An 18,747-nucleotide genomic window follows, 5' to 3' on the forward strand; every position below is an offset into this window, starting at 1 on the left:
CAAATCCATGTATTCAAAATCTTAAGTAAAAGTACATAAGTAAATACATTTAAAGTTCCAAAAGTAAAAATACTCATTATGCAGAACGGCCCATTTTCAGAATAACATATATATATATAAAAACATTTTGAAGCATAAAGTAGAGTAAAATACAGTGGCTACTTTAGCAAATGTACTTGGTTACAGTCCACCACTGTAAAATTGGCTACATATTGCCTAATGACGAGAGCAGGAAATGTGTATCCATCGGCAACACTGCATCTTCACACCGCCTATTGAATGTGATGGCTGGAAATGAGAGCAATTAAAATAGAAGTACAATACAGAGCACAAAGTCCAGACTGCCAAATAAAAGCATGTAGAATGTGTTCACTGGCTCTGTACTGTCCTGTCTCCACTACAGAAGGAGCAGCGCCCTCTGCTGACGAAAGCGGACAAGAAAATGCTTACGGCACCTGGTATTCCCAGGCGGTCTCCCATCCAAGTACTAACCAGGCCCGACCCTGCTTAGCTTCTGAGATCAGACGAGATCGGGCGTGTTCAGAGTGGTATGGCCGTAAACGACTACTGCTGTCGCACACGGGCTATTTATAAATGCTAAAACATCACCAACGCTTCTTTTAATACAGTGTAAAAATGCTCTGTTGCAAGTCAAAGCCATGTATTCAAAATCTTAAGTAAAAGTACATAAGTAAATACATTTAAAGTTCCAAAAGTGAAAATACTTATTATGCAGAACGGCCCATTTTCAGAATAACATATACAGTATATATATAAAAACATTTTGAAGCATAAAGTAGAGTAAAATACAGTGGCTACTTTAGCAAATGTACTTGGTTACAGTCCACCACTGTAAAATTGGCTACATATTGCCTAATGACTAGAGCAGGAAATGTGTATCCATCTTCACACCGCCTATTGAATGTGATGGCTGGAAATGAGAGCAATTAAAATAGAAGTACAATACAGAGCACAAAGTCCAGACTGCCAAATAAAAGCATGTAGAATGTGTTCACTGGCTCTGTACTGTCCTGTCTCCACTACAGAAGGAGCAGCGCCCTCTGCTGACGAAAGCGGACAAGAAAATGCTTACGGCACCTGGTATTCCCAGGCGGTCTCCCATCCAAGTACTAACCAGGACCGACCCTGCTTAGCTTCCGAGATCAGACGAGATCGGGCGTGTTCAGAGTGGTATGGCCGTAAACGATTACTGCTGTCGCACACGGGCTATTTATAAATGCTAAAACATCACCAACGCTTCTTTTAATACAGTGTAAAAATGCTCTGTTGCAAGTCAAAGCCATGTATTCAAAATCTTAAGTAAAAGTACATAAGTAAATACATTTAAAGTTCCAAAAGTAAAAATACTCATTATGCAGAACGGCCCATTTTCAGAATAACATATATATATATATAAAAACATTTTGAAGCATAAAGTAGAATACAATACAGTGGCTACTTTAGCAAATGTACTTGGTTACAGTCCACCACTGTAAAATTGGCTACATATTGCCTAATGACTAGAGCAGGAAATGTGTATCCATCTTCACACCGCCTATTGAATGTGATGGCTGGAAATGAGAGCAATTAAAATAGAAGTACAATACAGAGCACAAAGTCCAGACTGCCAAATAAAAGCATGTAGAATGTGTTCACTGGCTCTGTACTGTCCTGTCTCCACTACAGAAGGAGCAGCGCCCTCTGCTGACGAAAGCGGACAAGAAAATGCTTACGGCACCTGGTATTCCCAGGCGGTCTCCCATCCAAGTACTAACCAGGCCCGACCCTGCTTAGCTTCCGAGATCAGACGAGATCGGGCGTGTTCAGAGTGGTATGGCCGTAAACGATTACTGCTGTCGCACACGGGCTATTTATAAATGCTAAAACATCACCAACGCTTCTTTTAATACAGTGTAAAAATGCTCTGTTGCAAGTCAAATCCATGTATTCAAAATCTTAAGTAAAAGTACATAAGTAAATACATTTAAAGTTCCAAAAGTAAAAATACTCATTATGCAGAACGGCCCATTTTCAGAATAACATATATATATATAAAAACATTTTGAAGCATAAAGTAGAGTAAAATACAGTGGCTACTTTAGCAAATGTACTTGGTTACAGTCCACCACTGTAAAATTGGCTACATATTGCCTAATGACGAGAGCAGGAAATGTGTATCCATCGGCAACACTGCATCTTCACACCGCCTATTGAATGTGATGGCTGGAAATGAGAGCAATTAAAATAGAAGTACAATACAGAGCACAAAGTCCAGACTGCCAAATAAAAGCATGTAGAATGTGTTCACTGGCTCTGTACTGTCCTGTCTCCACTACAGAAGGAGCAGCGCCCTCTGCTGACGAAAGCGGACAAGAAAATGCTTACGGCACCTGGTATTCCCAGGCGGTCTCCCATCCAAGTACTAACCAGGCCCGACCCTGCTTAGCTTCCGAGATCAGACGAGATCGGGCGTGTTCAGAGTGGTATGGCCGTAAATGATTACTGCTGTCGCACACGGGCTATTTATGAATGCTAAAACATCACCAACGCTTCTTTTAATACAGTGTAAAAATGCTCTGTTGCAAGTCAAAGCCATGTATTCAAAATCTTAAGTAAAAGTACATAAGTAAATACATTTAAAGTTCCAAAAGTGAAAATACTTATTATGCAGAACGGCCCATTTTCAGAATAACATATACAGTATATATATAAAAACATTTTGAAGCATAAAGTAGAGTAAAATACAGTGGCTACTTTAGCAAATGTACTTGGTTACAGTCCACCACTGTAAAATTGGCTACATATTGCCTAATGACTAGAGCAGGAAATGTGTATCCATCTTCACACCGCCTATTGAATGTGATGGCTGGAAATGAGAGCAATTAAAATAGAAGTACAATACAGAGCACAAAGTCCAGACTGCCAAATAAAAGCATGTAGAATGTGTTCACTGGCTCTGTACTGTCCTGTCTCCACTACAGAAGGAGCAGCGCCCTCTGCTGACGAAAGCGGACAAGAAAATGCTTACGGCACCTGGTATTCCCAGGCGGTCTCCCATCCAAGTACTAACCAGGCCCAACCCTGCTTAGCTTCCGAGATCAGACGAGATCGGGCGCGTTCAGAGTGGTATGGCCGTAAACGATTACTGCTGTCGCACACGGGCTATTTATAAATGCTAAAACATCACCAACGCTTCTTTTAATACAGTGTAAAAATGCTCTGTTGCAAGTCAAAGCCATGTATTCAAAATCTTAAGTAAAAGTACATAAGTAAATACATTTAAAGTTCCAAAAGTGAAAATACTCATTATGCAGAACGGCCCATTTTCAGAATAACATATATATATATAAAAACATTTTGAAGCATAAAGTAGAGTAAAATACAGTGGCTACTTTAGCAAATGTACTTGGTTACAGTCCACCACTGTAAAATTGGCTACATATTGCCTAATGACGAGAGCAGGAAATGTGTATCCATCGGCAACACTGCATCTTCACACCGCCTATTGAATGTGATGGCTGGAAATGAGAGCAATTAAAATAGAAGTACAATACAGAGCACAAAGTCCAGACTGCCAAATAAAAGCATGTAGAATGTGTTCACTGGCTCTGTACTGTCCTGTCTCCACTACAGAAGGAGCAGCGCCCTCTGCTGACGAAAGCGGACAAGAAAATGGTTACGGCACCTGGTATTCCCAGGCGGTCTCCCATCCAAGTACTAACCAGGCCCGACCCTGCTTAGCTTCCGAGATCAGACGAGATCGGGCGTGTTCAGAGTGGTATGGCCGTAAACGATTACTGCTGTCGCACACGGGCTATTTATAAATGCTAAAACATCACCAACGCTTCTTTTAATACAGTGTAAAAATGCTCTGTTGCAAGTCAAAGCCATGTATTCAAAATCTTAAGTAAAAGTACATAAGTAAATACATTTAAAGTTCCAAAAGTGAAAATACTTATTATGCAGAACGGCCCATTTTCAGAATAACATATACAGTATATATATAAAAACATTTTGAAGCATAAAGTAGAGTAAAATACAGTGGCTACTTTAGCAAATGTACTTGGTTACAGTCCACCACTGTAAAATTGGCTACATATTGCCTAATGACTAGAGCAGGAAATGTGTATCCATCTTCACACCGCCTATTGAATGTGATGGCTGGAAATGAGAGCAATTAAAATAGAAGTACAATACAGAGCACAAAGTCCAGACTGCCAAATAAAAGCATGTAGAATGTGTTCACTGGCTCTGTACTGTCCTGTCTCCACTACAGAAGGAGCAGCGCCCTCTGCTGACGAAAGCGGACAAGAAAATGCTTACGGCACCTGGTATTCCCAGGCGGTCTCCCATCCAAGTACTAACCAGGCCCGACCCTGCTTAGCTTCCGAGATCAGACGAGATCGGGCGTGTTCAGAGTGGTATGGCCGTAAACGATTACTGCTGTCGCACACGGGCTATTTATAAATGCTAAAACGTCACCAACGCTTCTTTTAATACAGTGTAAAAATGCTCTGTTGCAAGTCAAATCCATGTATTCAAAATCTTAAGTAAAAGTACATAAGTAAATACATTTAAAGTTCCAAAAGTAAAAATACTCATTATGCAGAACGGCCCATTTTCAGAATAACATATATATATATAAAAACATTTTGAAGCATAAAGTAGAGTAAAATACAGTGGCTACTTTAGCAAATGTACTTGGTTACAGTCCACCACTGTAAAATTGGCTACATATTGCCTAATGACTAGAGCAGGAAATGTGTATCCATCTTCACACCGCCTATTGAATGTGATGGCTGGAAATGAGAGCAATTAAAATAGAAGTACAATACAGAGCACAAAGTCCAGACTGCCAAATAAAAGCATGTAGAATGTGTTCACTGGCTCTGTACTGTCCTGTCTCCACTACAGAAGGAGCAGCGCCCTCTGCTGACGAAAGCGGACAAGAAAATGCTTACGGCACCTGGTATTCCCAGGCGGTCTCCCATCCAAGTACTAACCAGGCCCGACCCTGCTTAGCTTCCGAGATCAGACGAGATCGGGCGTGTTCAGAGTGGTATGGCCGTAAACGATTACTGCTGTCGCACACGGGCTATTTATAAATGCTAAAACATCACCAACGCTTCTTTTAATACAGTGTAAAAATGCTCTGTTGCAAGTCAAAGCCATGTATTCAAAATCTTAAGTAAAAGTACATAAGTAAATACATTTAAAGTTCCAAAAGTAAAAATACTTATTATGCAGAACGGCCCATTTTCAGAATAACATATACAGTATATATATAAAAACATTTTGAAGCATAAAGTAGAGTAAAATACAGTGGCTACTTAGGCAAATGTACTTGGTAACAGTCCACCACTGTAAAATTGGCTACATATTGCCTAATGACTAGAGCAGGAAATGTGTATCCATCTTCACACCGCCTATTGAATGTGATGGCTGGAAATGAGAGCAATTAAAATAGAAGTACAATACAGAGCACAAAGTCCAGACTGCCAAATAAAAGCATGTAGAATGTGTTCACTGGCTCTGTACTGTCCTGTCTCCACTACAGAAGGAGCAGCGCCCTCTGCTGACGAAAGCGGACAAGAAAATGCTTACGGCACCTGGTATTCCCAGGCGGTCTCCCATCCAAGTACTAACCAGGCCTGACCCTGCTTAGCTTCCGAGATCAGACGAGATCGGGCGTGTTCAGAGTGGTATGGCCGTAAACGATTACTGCTGTCGCACACGGGCTATTTATAAATGCTAAAACATCACCAACGCTTCTTTTAATACAGTGTAAAAATGCTCTGTTGCAAGTCAAATCCATGTATTCAAAATCTTAAGTAAAAGTACATAAGTAAATACATTTAAAGTTCCAAAAGTAAAAATACTCATTATGCAGAACGGCCCATTTTCAGAATAACATATATATATATAAAAACATTTTGAAGCATAAAGTAGAGTAAAATACAGTGGCTACTTTAGCAAATGTACTTGGTTACAGTCCACCACTGTAAAATTGGCTACATATTGCCTAATGACGAGAGCAGGAAATGTGTATCCATCGGCAACACTGCATCTTCACACCGCCTATTGAATGTGATGGCTGGAAATGAGAGCAATTAAAATAGAAGTACAATACAGAGCACAAAGTCCAGACTGCCAAATAAAAGCATGTAGAATGTGTTCACTGGCTCTGTACTGTCCTGTCTCCACTACAGAAGGAGCAGCGCCCTCTGCTGACGAAAGCGGACAAGAAAATGCTTACGGCACCTGGTATTCCCAGGCGGTCTCCCATCCAAGTACTAACCAGGCCCGACCCTGCTTAGCTTCCGAGATCAGACGAGATCGGGCGTGTTCAGAGTGGTATGGCCGTAAACTATTACTGCTGTCGCACACGGGCTATTTATAAATGCTAAAACATCACCAACGCTTCTTTTAATACAGTGTAAAAATGCTCTGTTGCAAGTCAAAGCCATGTATTCAAAATCTTAAGTAAAAGTACATAAGTAAATACATTTAAAGTTCCAAAAGTGAAAATACTTATTATGCAGAACGGCCCATTTTCAGAATAACATATACAGTATATATATAAAAACATTTTGATGCATAAAGTAGAGTAAAATACAGTGGCTACTTTAGCAAATGTACTTGGTTACAGTCCACCACTGTAAAATTGGCTACATATTGCCTAATGACGAGAGCAGGAAATGTGTATCCATCGGCAACACTGCATCTTCACACCGCCTATTGAATGTGATGGCTGGAAATGAGAGCAATTAAAATAGAAGTACAATACAGAGCACAAAGTCCAGACTGCCAAATAAAAGCATGTAGAATGTGTTCACTGGCTCTGTACTGTCCTGTCTCCACTACAGAAGGAGCAGCGCCCTCTGCTGACGAAAGCGGACAAGAAAATGCTTACGGCACCTGGTATTCCCAGGCGGTCTCCCATCCAAGTACTAACCAGGCCCGACCCTGCTTAGCTTCCGAGATCAGACGAGATCGGGCGTGTTCAGAGTGGTATGGCCGTAAACGATTACTGCTGTCGCACACGGGCTATTTATAAATGCTAAAACATCACCAACGCTTCTTTTAATACAGTGTAAAAATGCTCTGTTGCAAGTCAAAGCCATGTATTCAAAATCTTAAGTAAAAGTACATAAGTAAATACATTTAAAGTTCCAAAAGTGAAAATACTTATTATGCAGAACGGCCCATTTTCAGAATAACATATACAGTATATATATAAAAACATTTTGAAGCATAAAGTAGAGTAAAATACAGTGGCTACTTTAGCAAATGTACTTGGTTACAGTCCACCACTGTAAAATTGGCTACATATTGCCTAATGACTAGAGCAGGAAATGTGTATCCATCTTCACACCGCCTATTGAATGTGATGGCTGGAAATGAGAGCAATTAAAATAGAAGTACAATACAGAGCACAAAGTCCAGACTGCCAAATAAAAGCATGTAGAATGTGTTCACTGGCTCTGTACTGTCCTGTCTCCACTACAGAAGGAGCAGCGCCCTCTGCTGACGAAAGCGGACAAGAAAATGCTTACGGCACCTGGTATTCCCAGGCGGTCTCCCATCCAAGTACTAACCAGGCCCGACCCTGCTTAGCTTCCGAGATCAGACGAGATCGGGCGTGTTCAGAGTGGTATGGCCGTAAACGATTACTGCTGTCGCACACGGGCTATTTATAAATGCTAAAACGTCACCAACGCTTCTTTTAATACAGTGTAAAAATGCTCTGTTGCAAGTCAAATCCATGTATTCAAAATCTTAAGTAAAAGTACATAAGTAAATACATTTAAAGTTCCAAAAGTAAAAATACTCATTATGCAGAACGGCCCATTTTCAGAATAACATATATATATATAAAAACATTTTGAAGCATAAAGTAGAGTAAAATACAGTGGCTACTTTAGCAAATGTACTTGGTTACAGTCCACCACTGTAAAATTGGCTACATATTGCCTAATGACTAGAGCAGGAAATGTGTATCCATCTTCACACCGCCTATTGAATGTGATGGCTGGAAATGAGAGCAATTAAAATAGAAGTACAATACAGAGCACAAAGTCCAGACTGCCAAATAAAAGCATGTAGAATGTGTTCACTGGCTCTGTACTGTCCTGTCTCCACTACAGAAGGAGCAGCGCCCTCTGCTGACGAAAGCGGACAAGAAAATGCTTACGGCACCTGGTATTCCCAGGCGGTCTCCCATCCAAGTACTAACCAGGCCCGACCCTGCTTAGCTTCCGAGATCAGACGAGATCGGGCGTGTTCAGAGTGGTATGGCCGTAAACGATTACTGCTGTCGCACACGGGCTATTTATAAATGCTAAAACATCACCAACGCTTCTTTTAATACAGTGTAAAAATGCTCTGTTGCAAGTCAAAGCCATGTATTCAAAATCTTAAGTAAAAGTACATAAGTAAATACATTTAAAGTTCCAAAAGTAAAAATACTCATTATGCAGAACGGCCCATTTTCAGAATAACATATATATATATAAAAACATTTTGAAGCATAAAGTAGAGTAAAATACAGTGGCTACTTTAGCAAATGTACTTGGTTACAGTCCACCACTGTAAAATTGGCTACATATTGCCTAATGACTAGAGCAGGAAATGTGTATCCATCTTCACACCGCCTATTGAATGTGATGGCTGGAAATGAGAGCAATTAAAATAGAAGTACAATACAGAGCACAAAGTCCAGACTGCCAAATAAAAGCATGGAGAATGTGTTCACTGGCTCTGTACTGTCCTGTCTCCACTACAGAAGGAGCAGCGCCCTCTGCTGACGAAAGCGGACAAGAAAATGCTTACGGCACCTGGTATTCCCAGGCGGTCTCCCATCCAAGTACTAACCAGGCCCGACCCTGCTTAGCTTCCGAGATCAGACGAGATCGGGCGTGTTCAGAGTGGTATGGCCGTAAACGATTACTGCTGTCGCACACGGGCTATTTATAAATGCTAAAACATCACCAACGCTTCTTTTAATACAGTGTAAAAATGCTCTGTTGCAAGTCAAAGCCATGTATTCAAAATCTTAAGTAAAAGTACATAAGTAAATACATTTAAAGTTCCAAAAGTAAAAATACTCATTATGCAGAACGGCCCATTTTCAGAATAACATATATATATATAAAAACATTTTGAAGCATAAAGTAGAGTAAAATACAGTGGCTACTTTAGCAAATGTACTTGGTTACAGTCCACCACTGTAAAATTGGCTACATATTGCCTAATGACGAGAGCAGGAAATGTGTATCCATCGGCAACACTGCATCTTCACACCGCCTATTGAATGTGATGGCTGGAAATGAGAGCAATTAAAATAGAAGTACAATACAGAGCACAAAGTCCAGACTGCCAAATAAAAGCATGTAGAATGTGTTCACTGGCTCTGTACTGTCCTGTCTCCACTACAGAAGGAGCAGCGCCCTCTGCTGACGAAAGCGGACAAGAAAATGCTTACGGCACCTGGTATTCCCAGGCGGTCTCCCATCCAAGTACTAACCAGGCCCGACCCTGCTTAGCTTCCGAGATCAGACGAGATCGAGCGTGTTCAGAGTGGTATGGCCGTAAACGACTACTGCTGTCGCACACGGGCTATTTATAAATGCTAAAACATCACCAACGCTTCTTTTAATACAGTGTAAAAATGCTCTGTTGCAAGTCAAAGCCATGTATTCAAAATCTTAAGTAAAAGTACATAAGTAAATACATTTAAAGTTCCAAAAGTGAAAATACTTATTATGCAGAACGGCCCATTTTCAGAATAACATATACAGTATATATATAAAAACATTTTGAAGCATAAAGTAGAGTAAAATACAGTGGCTACTTTAGCAAATGTACTTGGTTACAGTCCACCACTGTAAAATTGGCTACATATTGCCTAATGACTAGAGCAGGAAATGTGTATCCATCTTCACACCGCCTATTGAATGTGATGGCTGGAAATGAGAGCAATTAAAATAGAAGTACAATACAGAGCACAAAGTCCAGACTGCCAAATAAAAGCATGTAGAATGTGTTCACTGGCTCTGTACTGTCCTGTCTCCACTACAGAAGGAGCAGCGCCCTCTGCTGACGAAAGCGGACAAGAAAATGCTTACGGCACCTGGTATTCCCAGGCGGTCTCCCATCCAAGTACTAACCAGGCCCGACCCTGCTTAGCTTCCGAGATCAGACGAGATCGGGCGTGTTCAGAGTGGTATGGCCGTAAACGATTACTGCTGTCGCACACGGGCTATTTATAAATGCTAAAACATCACCAACGCTTCTTTTAATACAGTGTAAAAATGCTCTGTTGCAAGTCAAAGCCATGTATTCAAAATCTTAAGTAAAAGTACATAAGTAAATACATTTAAAGTTCCAAAAGTAAAAATACTCATTATGCAGAACGGCCCATTTTCAGAATAACATATATATATATAAAAACATTTTGAAGCATAAAGTAGAATACAATACAGTGGCTACTTTAGCAAATGTACTTGGTTACAGTCCACCACTGTAAAATTGGCTACATATTGCCTAATGACTAGAGCAGGAAATGTGTATCCATCTTCACACCGCCTATTGAATGTGATGGCTGGAAATGAGAGCAATTAAAATAGAAGTACAATACAGAGCACAAAGTCCAGACTGCCAAATAAAAGCATGTAGAATGTGTTCACTGGCTCTGTACTGTCCTGTCTCCACTACAGAAGGAGCAGCGCCCTCTGCTGACGAAAGCGGACAAGAAAATGCTTACGGCACCTGGTATTCCCAGGCGGTCTCCCATCCAAGTACTAACCAGGCCCGACCCTGCTTAGCTTGCGAGATCAGACGAGATCGGGCGTGTTCAGAGTGGTATGGCCGTAAACGATTACTGCTGTCGCACACGGGCTATTTATAAATGCTAAAACATCACCAACGCTTCTTTTAATACAGTGTAAAAATGCTCTGTTGCAAGTCAAAGCCATGTATTCAAAATCTTAAGTAAAAGTACATAAGTAAATACATTTAAAGTTCCAAAAGTGAAAATACTTATTATGCAGAACGGCCCATTTTCAGAATAACATATACAGTATATATATAAAAACATTTTGATGCATAAAGTAGAGTAAAATACAGTGGCTACTTTAGCAAATGTACTTGGTTACAGTCCACCACTGTAAAATTGGCTACATATTGCCTAATGACTAGAGCAGGAAATGTGTATCCATCTTCACACCGCCTATTGAATGTGATGGCTGGAAATGAGAGCAATTAAAATAGAAGTACAATACAGAGCACAAAGTCCAGACTGCCAAATAAAAGCATGTAGAATGTGTTCACTGGCTCTGTACTGTCCTGTCTCCACTACAGAAGGAGCAGCGCCCTCTGCTGACGAAAGCGGACAAGAAAATGCTTATGGCACCTGGTATTCCCAGGCGGTCTCCCATCCAAGTACTAACCAGGCCCGACCCTGCTTAGCTTCCGAGATCAGACAAGATCGGGCGTGTTCAGAGTGGTATGGCCGTAAACGATTACTTCTGTCGCACACGGGCTATTTATAAATGCTAAAACGTCACCAACGCTTCTTTTAATACAGTGTAAAAATGCTCTGTTGCAAGTCAAATCCATGTATTCAAAATCTTAAGTAAAAGTACATAAGTAAATACATTTAAAGTTCCAAAAGTAAAAATACTCATTATGCAGAACGGCCCATTTTCAGAATAACATATATATATATAAAAACATTTTGAAGCATAAAGTAGAGTAAAATACAGTGGCTACTTTAGCAAATGTACTTGGTTACAGTCCACCACTGTAAAATTGGCTACATATTGCCTAATGACTAGAGCAGGAAATGTGTATCCATCTTCACACCGCCTATTGAATGTGATGGCTGGAAATGAGAGCAATTAAAATAGAAGTACAATACAGAGCACAAAGTCCAGACTGCCAAATAAAAGCATGTAGAATGTGTTCACTGGCTCTGTACTGTCCTGTCTCCACTACAGAAGGAGCAGCGCCCTCTGCTGACGAAAGCGGACAAGAAAATGCTTACGGCACCTGGTATTCCCAGGCGGTCTCCCATCCAAGTACTAACCAGGCCCGACCCTGCTTAGCTTCCGAGATCAGACGAGATCGGGCGTGTTCAGAGTGGTATGGCCGTAAACGATTACTGCTGTCGCACACGGGCTATTTATTAATGCTAAAACGTCACCAACGCTTCTTTTAATACAGTGTAAAAATGCTCTGTTGCAAGTCAAATCCATGTATTCAAAATCTTAAGTAAAAGTACATAAGTAAATACATTTAAAGTTCCAAAAGTAAAAATACTCATTATGCAGAACGGCCCATTTTCAGAATAACATATATATATATAAAAACATTTTGAAGCATAAAGTAGAGTAAAATACAGTGGCTACTTTAGCAAATGTACTTGGTTACAGTCCACCACTGTAAAATTGGCTACATATTGCCTAATGACTAGAGCAGGAAATGTGTATCCATCTTCACACCGCCTATTGAATGTGATGGCTGGAAATGAGAGCAATTAAAATAGAAGTACAATACAGAGCACAAAGTCCAGACTGCCAAATAAAAGCATGTAGAATGTGTTCACTGGCTCTGTACTGTCCTGTCTCCACTACAGAAGGAGCAGCGCCCTCTGCTGACGAAAGCGGACAAGAAAATGCTTACGGCACCTGGTATTCCCAGGCGGTCTCCCATCCAAGTACTAACCAGGCCCGACCCTGCTTAGCTTCCGAGATCAGACGAGATCGGGCGTGTTCAGATTGGTATGGCCGTAAACGATTACTGCTGTCGCACACGGGCTATTTATAAATGCTAAAACATCACCAACGCTTCTTTTAATACAGTGTAAAAATGCTCTGTTGCAAGTCAAAGCCATGTATTCAAAATCTTAAGTAAAAGTACATAAGTAAATACATTTAAAGTTCCAAAAGTAAAAATACTCATTATGCAGAACGGCCCATTTTCAGAATAACATATATATATATAAAAACATTTTGAAGCATAAAGTAGAGTAAAATACAGTGGCTACTTTAGCAAATGTACTTGGTTACAGTCCACCACTGTAAAATTGGCTACATATTGCCTAATGACTAGAGCAGGAAATGTGTATCCATCTTCACACCGCCTATTGAATGTGATGGCTGGAAATGAGAGCAATTAAAATAGAAGTACAATACAGAGCACAAAGTCCAGACTGCCAAATAAAAGCATGTAGAATGTGTTCACTGGCTCTGTACTGTCCTGTCTCCACTACAGAAGGAGCAGCGCCCTCTGCTGACGAAAGCGGACAAGAAAATGCTTACGGCACCTGGTATTCCCAGGCGGTCTCCCATCCAAGTACTAACCAGGCCCGACCCTGCTTAGCTTCCGAGATCAGAAGAGATCGGGCGTGTTCAGAGTGGTATGGCCGTAAACGATTACTGCTGTCGCACACGGGCTATTTATAAATGCTAAAACATCACCAACGCTTCTTTTAATACAGTGCAAAAATGCTCTGTTGCAAGTCAAATCCATGTATTCAAAATCTTAAGTAAAAGTACATAAGTAAATACATTTAAAGTTCCAAAAGTAAAAATACTCATTATGCAGAACGGCCCATTTTCAGAATAACATATATATATATAAAAACATTTTGAAGCATAAAGTAGAGTAAAATACAGTGGCTACTTTAGCAAATGTACTTGGTTACAGTCCACCACTGTAAAATTGGCTACATATTGCCTAATGACGAGAGCAGGAAATGTGTATCCATCGGCAACACTGCATCTTCACACCGCCTATTGAATGTGATGGCTGGAAATGAGAGCAATTAAAATAGAAGTACAATACAGAGCACAAAGTCCAGACTGCCAAATAAAAGCATGTAGAATGTGTTCACTGGCTCTGTACTGTCCTGTCTCCACTACAGAAGGAGCAGCGCCCTCTGCTGACGAAAGCGGACAAGAAAATGCTTACGGCACCTGGTATTCCCAGGCGGTCTCCCATCCAAGTACTAACCAGGCCCGACCCTGCTTAGCTTCCGAGATCAGACAAGATCGGGCGTGTTCAGAGTGGTATGGCCGTAAACGATTACTGCTGTCGCACACGGGCTATTTATAAATGCTAAAACATCACCAACGCTTCTTTTAATACAGTGTAAAAATGCTCTGTTGCAAGTCAAATCCATGTATTCAAAATCTTAAGTAAAAGTACATAAGTAAATACATTTAAAGTTCCAAAAGTAAAAATACTCATTATGCAGAACGGCCCATTTTCAGAATAACATATATATATATAAAAACATTTTGAAGCATAAAGTAGAGTAAAATACAGTGGCTACTTTAGCAAATGTACTTGGTTACAGTCCACCACTGTAAAATTGGCTACATATTGCCTAATGACGAGAGCAGGAAATGTGTATCCATCGGCAACACTGCATCTTCACACCGCCTATTGAATGTGATGGCTGGAAATGAGAGCAATTAAAATAGAAGTACAATACAGAGCACAAAGTCCAGACTGCCAAATAAAAGCATGTAGAATGTGTTCACTGGCTCTGTACTGTCCTGTCTCCACTACAGAAGGAGCAGCGCCCTCTGCTGACGAAAGCGGACAAGAAAATGCTTACGGCACCTGGTATTCCCAGGCGGTCTCCCATCCAAGTACTAACCAGGCCCGACCCTGCTTAGCTTCCGAGATCAGACGAGATCGGGCGTGTTCAGAGTGGTATGGCCGTAAACGATTACTGCTGTCGCACACGGGCTATTTATAAATGCTAAAACGTCACCAACGCTTCTTTTAATACAGTGTAAAAATGCTCTGTTGCAAGTCAAATCCATGTATTCAAAATCTTAAGTAAAAGTACATAAGTAAATACATTTAAAGTTTCAAAAGTAAAAATACTCATTATGCAGAACGGCCCATTTTCAGAATAACATATATATATATAAAAACATTTTGAAGCATAAAGTAGAGTAAAATACAGTGGCTACTTTAGCAAATGTACTTGGTTACAGTCCACCACTGTAAAATTGGCTACATATTGCCTAATGACTAGAGCAGGAAATGTGTATCCATCTTCACACCGCCTATTGAATGTGATGGCTGGAAATGAGAGCAATTAAAATAGAAGTACAATACAGAGCACAAAGTCCAGACTGCCAAATAAAAGCATGTAGAATGTGTTCACTGGCTCTGTACTGTCCTGTCTCCACTACAGAAGGAGCAGCGCCCTCTGCTGACGAAAGCGGACAAGAAAATGCTTACGGCACCTGGTATTCCCAGGCGGTCTCCCATCCAAGTACTAACCAGGCCCGACCCTGCTTAGCTTCCGAGATCAGACGAGATCGGGCGTGTTCAGAGTGGTATGGCCGTAAACGATTACTGCTGTCGCACACGGGCTATTTATAAATGCTAAAACATCACCAACGCTTCTTTTAATACAGTGTAAAAATGCTCTGTTGCAAGTCAAATCCATGTATTCAAAATCTTAAGTAAAAGTACATAAGTAAATACATTTAAAGTTCCAAAAGTAAAAATACTCATTATGCAGAACGGCCCATTTTCAGAATAACATATATATATATAAAAACATTTTGAAGCATAAAGTAGAGTAAAATACAGTGGCTACTTTAGCAAATGTACTTGGTTACAGTCCACCACTGTAAAATTGGCTACATATTGCCTAATGACTAGAGCAGGAAATGTGTATCCATCTTCACACCGCCTATTGAATGTGATGGCTGGAAATGAGAGCAATTAAAATAGAAGTACAATACAGAGCACAAAGTCCAGACTGCCAAATAAAAGCATGTAGAATGTGTTCACTGGCTCTGTACTGTCCTGTCTCCACTACAGAAGGAGCAGCGCCCTCTGCTGACGAAAGCGGACAAGAAAATGCTTACGGCACCTGGTATTCCCAGGCGGTCTCCCATCCAAGTACTAACCAGGCCCGACCCTGCTTAGCTTCCGAGATCAGACGAGATCGGGCGTGTTCAGAGTGGTATGGCCGTAAACGATTACTGCTGTCGCACACGGGCTATTTATAAATGCTAAAACATCACCAACGCTTCTTTTAATACAGTGTAAAAATGCTCTGTTGCAAGTCAAAGCCATGTATTCAAAATCTTAAGTAAAAGTACATAAGTAAATACATTTAAAGTTCCAAAAGTAAAAATACTCATTATGCAGAACGGCCCATTTTCAGAATAACATATATATATATAAAAACATTTTGAAGCATAAAGTAGAATACAATACAGTGGCTACTTTAGCAAATGTACTTGGTTACAGTCCACCACTGTAAAATTGGCTACATATTGCCTAATGACTAGAGCAGGAAATGTGTATCCATCTTCACACCGCCTATTGAATGTGATGGCTGGAAATGAGAGCAATTAAAATAGAAGTACAATACAGAGCACAAAGTCCAGACTGCCAAATAAAAGCATGTAGAATGTGTTCACTGGCTCTGTACTGTCCTGTCTCCACTACAGAAGGAGCAGCGCCCTCTGCTGACGAAAGCGGACAAGAAAATGCTTACGGCACCTGGTATTCCCAGGCGGTCTCCCATCCAAGTACTAACCAGGCCCGACCCTGCTTAGCTTCCGAGATCAGACGAGATCGGGCGTGTTCAGAGTGGTATGGCCGTAAACGATTACTGCTGTCGCACACGGGCTATTTATAAATGCTAAAACATCACCAACGCTTCTTTTAATACAGTGTAAAAATGCTCTGTTGCAAGTCAAATCCATGTATTCAAAATCTTAAGTAAAAGTACATAAGTAAATACATTTAAAGTTCCAAAAGTAAAAATACTCATTATGCAGAACGGCCCATTTTCAGAATAACATATATATATATAAAAACATTTTGAAGCATAAAGTAGAGTAAAATACAGTGGCTACTTTAGCAAATGTACTTGGTTACAGTCCACCACTGTAAAATTGGCTACATATTGCCTAATGACGAGAGCAGGAAATGTGTATCCATCGGCAACACTGCATCTTCACACCGCCTATTGAATGTGATGGCTGGAAATGAGAGCAATTAAAATAGAAGTACAATACAGAGCACAAAGTCCAGACTGCCAAATAAAAGCATGTAGAATGTGTTCACTGGCTCTGTACTGTCCTGTCTCCACTACAGAAGGAGCAGCGCCCTCTGCTGACGAAAGCGGACAAGAAAATACTTACGGCACCTGGTATTCCCAGGCGGTCTCCCATCCAAGTACTAACCAGGCCCGACCCTGCTTAGCTTCCGAGATCAGACGAGATCGGGCGTGTTCAGAGTGGTATGGCCGTAAACGATTACTGCTGTCGCACACGGGCTATTTATAAATGCTAAAACATCACCAACGCTTCTTTTAATACAGTGTAAAAATGCTCTGTTGCAAGTCAAATCCATGTATTCAAAATCTTAAGTAAAAGTACATAAGTAAATACATTTAAAGTTCCAAAAGTAAAAATACTCATTATGCAGAACGGCCCATTTTCAGAATAACATATATATATATAAAAACATTTTGAAGCATAAAGTAGAGTAAAATACAGTGGCTACTTTAGCAAATGTACTTGGTTACAGTCCACCACTGTAAAATTGGCTACATATTGCCTAATGACTAGAGCAGGAAATGTGTATCCATCTTCACACCGCCTATTGAATGTGATGGCTGGAAATGAGAGCAATTAAAATAGAAGTACAATACAGAGCACAAAGTCCAGACTGCCAAATAAAAGCATGTAGAATGTGTTCACTGGCTCTGTACTGTCCTGTCTCCACTACAGAAGGAGCAGCGCCCTCTGCTGACGAAAGCGGACAAGAAAATGCTTACGGCACCTGGTATTCCCAGGCGGTCTCCCATCCAAGTACTAACCAGGCCCGACCCTGCTTTGCTTCCGAGATCAGACGAGATCAGGCGTGTTCAGAGTGGTATGGCCGTAAACGATTACTGCTGTCGCACACGAGCTATTTATAAATGCTAAAACATCACCAACGCTTCTTTTAATACAGTGTAAAAATGCTCTGTTGCAAGTCAAAGCCATGTATTCAAAATCTTAAGTAAAAGTACATAAGTAAATACATTTAAAGTTCCAAAAGTGAAAATACTTATTATGCAGAACGGCCCATTTTCAGAATAACATATACAGTATATATATAAAAACATTTTGAAGCATAAAGTAGAGTAAAATACAGTGGCTACTTTAGCAAATGTACTTGGTTACAGTCCACCACTGTAAAATTGGCTACATATTGCCTAATGACTAGAGCAGGAAATGTGTATCCATCGGCAACACTGCATCTTCACACCGCCTATTGAATGTGATGGCTGGAAATGAGAGCAATTAAAATAGAAGTACAATACAGAGCACAAAGTCCAGACTGCCAAATAAAAGCATGTAGAATGTGTTCACTGGCTCTGTACTGTCCTGTCTCCACTACAGAAGGAGCAGCGCCCTCTGCTGACGAAAGCGGACAAGAAAATGCTTACGGCACCTGGTATTCCCAGGCGGTCTCCCATCCAAGTACTAACCAGGCCCGACCCTGCTTAGCTTCCGAGATCAGACGAGATCGGGCGTGTTCAGAGTGGTATGGCCGTAAACGATTACTGCTGTCGCACACGGGCTATTTATAAATGCTAAAACATCACCAACGCTTCTTTTAATACAGTGTAAAAATGCTCTGTTGCAAGTCAAAGCCATGTATTCAAAATCTTAAGTAAAAGTACATAAGTAAATACATTTAAAGTTC

The 18,747-nt window shown here is 40.6% G+C and overlaps 29 non-coding genes across 29 annotated transcripts; all 29 read right to left on the bottom strand.

Annotated features, from left to right (window-relative positions):
* Positions 1 to 443: 443 nt before the first annotated feature.
* LOC139293593 (5S ribosomal RNA) lies at positions 444 to 562 on the bottom strand. Its single transcript, XR_011598196.1, has one exon. It is a non-coding gene; the product is annotated as a 5S ribosomal RNA (ribosomal RNA).
* Positions 563 to 1,086: 524 nt separating this feature from the next.
* Positions 1,087 to 1,205, bottom strand: LOC139293577 (5S ribosomal RNA). The gene has a single exon (XR_011598180.1). It is a non-coding gene; the product is annotated as a 5S ribosomal RNA (ribosomal RNA).
* A 521-nt stretch (positions 1,206 to 1,726) lies between these two features.
* On the bottom strand, positions 1,727 to 1,845 carry LOC139293486 (5S ribosomal RNA). Its single transcript, XR_011598094.1, has one exon. It is a non-coding gene; the product is annotated as a 5S ribosomal RNA (ribosomal RNA).
* A 533-nt stretch (positions 1,846 to 2,378) lies between these two features.
* LOC139293564 (5S ribosomal RNA) lies at positions 2,379 to 2,497 on the bottom strand. Its single transcript, XR_011598168.1, has one exon. It is a non-coding gene; the product is annotated as a 5S ribosomal RNA (ribosomal RNA).
* Positions 2,498 to 3,021: 524 nt separating this feature from the next.
* Positions 3,022 to 3,140, bottom strand: LOC139292958 (5S ribosomal RNA). Its single transcript, XR_011597627.1, has one exon. It is a non-coding gene; the product is annotated as a 5S ribosomal RNA (ribosomal RNA).
* Positions 3,141 to 3,673: 533 nt separating this feature from the next.
* Positions 3,674 to 3,792, bottom strand: LOC139293535 (5S ribosomal RNA). The gene has a single exon (XR_011598140.1). It is a non-coding gene; the product is annotated as a 5S ribosomal RNA (ribosomal RNA).
* A 524-nt stretch (positions 3,793 to 4,316) lies between these two features.
* On the bottom strand, positions 4,317 to 4,435 carry LOC139293498 (5S ribosomal RNA). Its single transcript, XR_011598105.1, has one exon. It is a non-coding gene; the product is annotated as a 5S ribosomal RNA (ribosomal RNA).
* Positions 4,436 to 4,954: 519 nt separating this feature from the next.
* On the bottom strand, positions 4,955 to 5,073 carry LOC139293510 (5S ribosomal RNA). The gene has a single exon (XR_011598116.1). It is a non-coding gene; the product is annotated as a 5S ribosomal RNA (ribosomal RNA).
* Positions 5,074 to 5,597: 524 nt separating this feature from the next.
* Positions 5,598 to 5,716, bottom strand: LOC139293590 (5S ribosomal RNA). The gene has a single exon (XR_011598193.1). It is a non-coding gene; the product is annotated as a 5S ribosomal RNA (ribosomal RNA).
* A 533-nt stretch (positions 5,717 to 6,249) lies between these two features.
* On the bottom strand, positions 6,250 to 6,368 carry LOC139293522 (5S ribosomal RNA). The gene has a single exon (XR_011598127.1). It is a non-coding gene; the product is annotated as a 5S ribosomal RNA (ribosomal RNA).
* Positions 6,369 to 6,906: 538 nt separating this feature from the next.
* Positions 6,907 to 7,025, bottom strand: LOC139293534 (5S ribosomal RNA). Its single transcript, XR_011598139.1, has one exon. It is a non-coding gene; the product is annotated as a 5S ribosomal RNA (ribosomal RNA).
* A 524-nt stretch (positions 7,026 to 7,549) lies between these two features.
* Positions 7,550 to 7,668, bottom strand: LOC139293545 (5S ribosomal RNA). Its single transcript, XR_011598150.1, has one exon. It is a non-coding gene; the product is annotated as a 5S ribosomal RNA (ribosomal RNA).
* A 519-nt stretch (positions 7,669 to 8,187) lies between these two features.
* On the bottom strand, positions 8,188 to 8,306 carry LOC139293557 (5S ribosomal RNA). The gene has a single exon (XR_011598161.1). It is a non-coding gene; the product is annotated as a 5S ribosomal RNA (ribosomal RNA).
* Positions 8,307 to 8,825: 519 nt separating this feature from the next.
* LOC139293568 (5S ribosomal RNA) lies at positions 8,826 to 8,944 on the bottom strand. The gene has a single exon (XR_011598172.1). It is a non-coding gene; the product is annotated as a 5S ribosomal RNA (ribosomal RNA).
* Positions 8,945 to 9,477: 533 nt separating this feature from the next.
* Positions 9,478 to 9,596, bottom strand: LOC139293547 (5S ribosomal RNA). The gene has a single exon (XR_011598151.1). It is a non-coding gene; the product is annotated as a 5S ribosomal RNA (ribosomal RNA).
* Positions 9,597 to 10,120: 524 nt separating this feature from the next.
* On the bottom strand, positions 10,121 to 10,239 carry LOC139293580 (5S ribosomal RNA). Its single transcript, XR_011598183.1, has one exon. It is a non-coding gene; the product is annotated as a 5S ribosomal RNA (ribosomal RNA).
* A 519-nt stretch (positions 10,240 to 10,758) lies between these two features.
* LOC139293607 (5S ribosomal RNA) lies at positions 10,759 to 10,877 on the bottom strand. Its single transcript, XR_011598210.1, has one exon. It is a non-coding gene; the product is annotated as a 5S ribosomal RNA (ribosomal RNA).
* A 524-nt stretch (positions 10,878 to 11,401) lies between these two features.
* On the bottom strand, positions 11,402 to 11,520 carry LOC139293661 (5S ribosomal RNA). Its single transcript, XR_011598260.1, has one exon. It is a non-coding gene; the product is annotated as a 5S ribosomal RNA (ribosomal RNA).
* A 519-nt stretch (positions 11,521 to 12,039) lies between these two features.
* Positions 12,040 to 12,158, bottom strand: LOC139293591 (5S ribosomal RNA). The gene has a single exon (XR_011598194.1). It is a non-coding gene; the product is annotated as a 5S ribosomal RNA (ribosomal RNA).
* A 519-nt stretch (positions 12,159 to 12,677) lies between these two features.
* Positions 12,678 to 12,796, bottom strand: LOC139293589 (5S ribosomal RNA). Its single transcript, XR_011598192.1, has one exon. It is a non-coding gene; the product is annotated as a 5S ribosomal RNA (ribosomal RNA).
* A 519-nt stretch (positions 12,797 to 13,315) lies between these two features.
* On the bottom strand, positions 13,316 to 13,434 carry LOC139293539 (5S ribosomal RNA). The gene has a single exon (XR_011598144.1). It is a non-coding gene; the product is annotated as a 5S ribosomal RNA (ribosomal RNA).
* A 533-nt stretch (positions 13,435 to 13,967) lies between these two features.
* Positions 13,968 to 14,086, bottom strand: LOC139293587 (5S ribosomal RNA). Its single transcript, XR_011598190.1, has one exon. It is a non-coding gene; the product is annotated as a 5S ribosomal RNA (ribosomal RNA).
* A 533-nt stretch (positions 14,087 to 14,619) lies between these two features.
* Positions 14,620 to 14,738, bottom strand: LOC139293602 (5S ribosomal RNA). The gene has a single exon (XR_011598205.1). It is a non-coding gene; the product is annotated as a 5S ribosomal RNA (ribosomal RNA).
* Positions 14,739 to 15,257: 519 nt separating this feature from the next.
* On the bottom strand, positions 15,258 to 15,376 carry LOC139293613 (5S ribosomal RNA). The gene has a single exon (XR_011598216.1). It is a non-coding gene; the product is annotated as a 5S ribosomal RNA (ribosomal RNA).
* Positions 15,377 to 15,895: 519 nt separating this feature from the next.
* LOC139293625 (5S ribosomal RNA) lies at positions 15,896 to 16,014 on the bottom strand. Its single transcript, XR_011598227.1, has one exon. It is a non-coding gene; the product is annotated as a 5S ribosomal RNA (ribosomal RNA).
* A 519-nt stretch (positions 16,015 to 16,533) lies between these two features.
* LOC139293637 (5S ribosomal RNA) lies at positions 16,534 to 16,652 on the bottom strand. Its single transcript, XR_011598238.1, has one exon. It is a non-coding gene; the product is annotated as a 5S ribosomal RNA (ribosomal RNA).
* A 533-nt stretch (positions 16,653 to 17,185) lies between these two features.
* On the bottom strand, positions 17,186 to 17,304 carry LOC139293541 (5S ribosomal RNA). The gene has a single exon (XR_011598146.1). It is a non-coding gene; the product is annotated as a 5S ribosomal RNA (ribosomal RNA).
* Positions 17,305 to 17,823: 519 nt separating this feature from the next.
* Positions 17,824 to 17,942, bottom strand: LOC139293599 (5S ribosomal RNA). Its single transcript, XR_011598202.1, has one exon. It is a non-coding gene; the product is annotated as a 5S ribosomal RNA (ribosomal RNA).
* Positions 17,943 to 18,480: 538 nt separating this feature from the next.
* Positions 18,481 to 18,599, bottom strand: LOC139293649 (5S ribosomal RNA). The gene has a single exon (XR_011598250.1). It is a non-coding gene; the product is annotated as a 5S ribosomal RNA (ribosomal RNA).
* Between the last annotated feature and the right edge of the window lie 148 nt (positions 18,600 to 18,747).

The sequence above is a fragment of the Enoplosus armatus genome, chromosome 11 (genome assembly GCF_043641665.1).
Source record: "Enoplosus armatus isolate fEnoArm2 chromosome 11, fEnoArm2.hap1, whole genome shotgun sequence".
In the NCBI taxonomy this organism is placed as follows: domain Eukaryota; kingdom Metazoa; phylum Chordata; class Actinopteri; order Centrarchiformes; family Enoplosidae; genus Enoplosus; species Enoplosus armatus.